Source organism: Charadrius vociferus, unplaced genomic scaffold, assembly GCF_000708025.1.
Source record: "Charadrius vociferus isolate BGI_N301 unplaced genomic scaffold, ASM70802v2 scaffold1608, whole genome shotgun sequence".
Taxonomy (NCBI): Eukaryota; Metazoa; Chordata; class Aves; order Charadriiformes; family Charadriidae; genus Charadrius; species Charadrius vociferus.
Window position 1 is genome coordinate 209,322 of NW_009649572.1, and position 4,097 is coordinate 213,418.

Below are 4,097 nucleotides of genomic sequence, written 5' to 3' on the forward strand. Positions count from 1 at the left end.
GCCAGCAGCAGGTCCATCTTGGAGCTGGCTGGAAAGGCGTCGGTCAGACATGGGGGACCCTATGTAGCGCCTCCCCTACCGAAGCCTTGCCATGTAAACCCGATACAACTAGAAACCTTCTGAGGTCCCTTCTGACCTGAACTTCCTGGGAAATAGATCAGTTCTGAAGAATCTTCCACAGCAACATGGGCATCTTGACAGCTACCATGCTCCTGGGCTAAACCTGCAGACTAACCCTGATGCTACTGAGGGATGCTTCTTACCTAAGTGAAGGACTACCTCCCCACAGGAGCATTAACCTGAAGCTGTGCAAAACCATCGAGTCTCCAGAGGGGTGAGGACAGTGGTGCAGGATACAGTCTGGTCCTTGGCACTGCTCCCGTCTCCCACTGCTTCAGCTGCGCTCCTGCAGAAACAGACCACACTGCCACAAGGCGGGCACAGGGACACACAAGCTTCGAAGCTGACATGTTCCAGCCGCAGGAGGGAGAGGAGAGGGATTAAGCTGCGTCCGTAGCTTGTCTCCCTTTCAGGAGAAAGCACAGGGATGCCAGTGCATGGAATTTTCCTTCCTCACTTCTTGGTATCAAAGCATCACTTATATCACCCAGAGGCAGACTCCACTCAGGGTACGGCCGTGGACAGTTTGTGGCCTGCCTTCAGCTTTCAAGCAATTACCTTTGCCACCATGAAGACCTTTCAGAAAGGCACGGTTCTGACACAGAGTGAGTCCTGGGAACACTGGGCAAGAGCGTGTCCCGCATCACCCACCAGTCCACAAGGACCCCCATCCCTCTTGCACAGCCCTTTGGCGACTGTGGCAAGCTGTCCACGTAGCAGACAGTTCCAGTGGCCACCTCATCCCATGCTGAGCTCCAAGTCCAACTGTGTCCCATGCACTCCTGACTTCTTATTTTATGTCAAATGACTTCTTTCTATCTTTCCACTGCCATGCCAGTTTTACAGCTGGTGTTTGTATTAGCCTCCTATTATATCTCATAATGATTTTTATAAATATTTATGTATGTCCTGTTTATTAGTTAATATTAATGCAGATGCTATAAAGCATCACCACTGACATTTTGATGTAATCCCTTAGGTGCATTCTCCCTCCTGATGGTCTGAGAGTGCATCAAGACACAGAGGGCATCTTTAAATCTGCCCCACAGCACGGAGGGATGCAGCACTGGGAATGTGCCGGTGTTGGGTTTTATCTTTCCTCTCCGGGCACCCTCTGTGGTCAGATCATCCTTTGGTCAGGCAGGGACGTCGAAACCCGTGGATGTCATGGTTTGCCTTTTGTGAGCCAGACCCTTCAGCAAAAAGTGGGATTCCTTCAAAGAATCAGATGCCCAAATAACAAGAGAAATGGAGCAGCACAGTTGTCCTTTTCCCTTGTGGGAGAACCGTTCGAGCTGTCCCATGGGTCAGTTGAGGCCTGCATAGGCACCTCTCACGCTGTCCTGGAAGAGCCACGCAGCACACAAGTCCATGGGGTCCTTCTGTGTCCACTCTTAGATGAACCGTCCCTGTCTGCTGTACTTGCAGCAAAAATGGTGGGCATCCGCCCAGCAGTGGTCCAGCAGGGAGGCAGATGATCCCCAGTGTATGCAGATATGTCACATTTCAGGATTTGCAGACTAAAGCGAAGCTCGCATTAGGCAGGGAAAGCCCAGCCCTGCAAGAGGAGAACCATTTTATGAGGGCTGCTGTAGGCAGATCCCAGGGAAGAAGCTTGTCACTGTGTTGGGTTGCTGGTTTTGCTGAAAATGGACATTACGTTTTGCAAGGGTTTCAGCTTCCTTCAAACCCATTGGCACTGCAGGCATTTTAATAGAAGAGTACGTAGTGACCCAAGCCAAGAGATGAATGGTATGTCATGCTAGATGGAAGCTTCAGAGGAAAAAAGGAATGCCCCTTCATGCTTGGCCTGTCCAAGCCAGCTGAGGAGACAGTGCTGGTGTGTGCTGTTGATGGCTGTGCTCAGTTACCGCAGCTGCCGTCAGAGGAAGCGATGGGGCTCACGCACACAGAGGATGCGCAGATGGACCTCATGAGCCGCGGTGTCGTCCAGCCACCCCTAACTCATGGGAGCAGGAAAGAAACGGTGTTTCAATTTCACATCATTTCCCTCTCTGGAGTAAGGAATTCCAGCACTAAAAGGAAACCTGAGTAGTGTCAAGTGAACCTGAGACCTGGAACGAGGAAGACCCTGCCTCTGCCTATTGCTTCTCTGGGCTTTGGACCAGAGGTAGGGGAGATCCAGCACCAGCCTAGGACACACAGAGAAAGGGGGAGATGTGTGTCCCAAATACATCAGTGCATGACGCTCGTGCTGGCCTGCTTGTGGCCCAGGGTTCCTCTCCTGTGGAACCAACCATGTCCGGGTGCCGCAGAGGCAGAACAAAGTGAAAAATTTCTGCTCTCGGCTATTAGAGATGTCTTTTTCCTCTCTGCAGCCGATGAGCCTGGGCTGGAGCAGGGGAGAGGAGAGGGAAAGGCTGGGAGGGGGAGGGGGTCTCCTGGATATGTCGGACCCTCTGTCAGGCACTGGGAGCAGCTTGGGGTGTTTACCGTGGGGCTGCAGGTTCCAGCCGTCGGCACTGAGGTTACGCAGGCGGCTCAGCGCTCCGCTCGCAGTGCTGGGCAAACAGATTCGAGATTCATATCTGAAAAGGAATAAGCACAAATGTTTCCTCCCTTGCAATAACATTGATGAGGAACAGATCTTAACCCCTTTTGTTTCCTCACCTATGCTGAAATTGAAACTGTAGCTGGAATAAAGCCAATGGATTTTCTTTGCAAAGTCCCTTGGGAATGGAAGAGGTCTCTCCCACATCTTTTTCAGTGCATGTGTTAGCGGGTTTTTCCCCAAGATAAGACTTTGGAACTCTGTCCCATCAATGCCACTGGTGATGCTCATGGCTGCCAGCTCAGCCTCGCATCCTTCCCCTCCATCCCCCCTCTTCTGGTAGGTGCTCGGGGCTCACCTCCTGCCCCGGGGGCTGCTCAGGCACAGGAACCCACTGGCTCTCTGTACGCGGCCTGCGCCGCACCGGGCCGACCGCGTGCTCCGCTGCGTCTAGTACAAACCTCCTGCCCCCCTCCCAAATGAACAGCTTGTCCCCATTTACTCTTTCCACGTCAGACCCTGTTTTGCTGATTTTACACCCTCATTTGTTCATCCTGGCCCAAATGGCTTTGGCGTGCCGCAAGTCCCTTTTGGTGTCCTCGCCTGGGGCGGGGGGAGGTCCCCCCACCACCCTTGCACCTTCCATCATACCTGCTGGTTTCTCCTGGTTTTTCCTTGCCGCTTTAGCCCCTGGCTGGGGCAGGCCAGCCTTTCCCCTCCCATTGCCGGCAAGGTCCGGTGGTTTCTTGCAGCATTACCCAGTTTAATCCCGGGCAGAGGCTGGCAATTTGCCTGCGTGCCTTCATACACCCACCCTCCTTCCAGTGAGGTTGGTGCCGGGCTTTAGATTGCGCCTGAGGTGGGGGTGGTGGTGATGGTGGTGTCTGTTCCAAAGCAGGTTCCCTAGGTGCGTTGGCAGGGCGCTCACGCATCTGTGCGCCTGTACCATCGTCCGCAGCGGGGAGATTCACACACTGTCCCAAACTTGCAGAGGTGGGCGTGTGGCAGCTCAGGCTGCTGGTGAAAACGGTCATACAGGAGAAAGTTACAAGACGCCTAACCAGGTTTTTGTTATTTGACATAAATATTTATGTTTTATAAAAATATAAAATATGATATTATAATATATATTTATAAGTACAGTTATGTGTTAATATTTGCTTGTGTGTGTGTTTTCCAGCATGCAGACAAAACACGTACTCCTCTTGTTAGCATTATTTTGATGCTCAATAGCCTGTGCTGTTCTTGTTCCATACAACATTTTCAACATTTTCTAATGCTCTCCCTGCTGGCTAAGACTCCCTGGAACCGGCAGAGAATATTGCCTGTCCCACCCGCATCTCCCGTCCCTCGGTCTGCCTCAGGCAGAGAAGTCACCCCCAGAGCAGCTCTCAGAGGGCTCCCCAGCATCCTCCAGGCGGCTCCGGAGCGAGCCCAGAACTGTGCTACCCCCAGGAAAAAGACT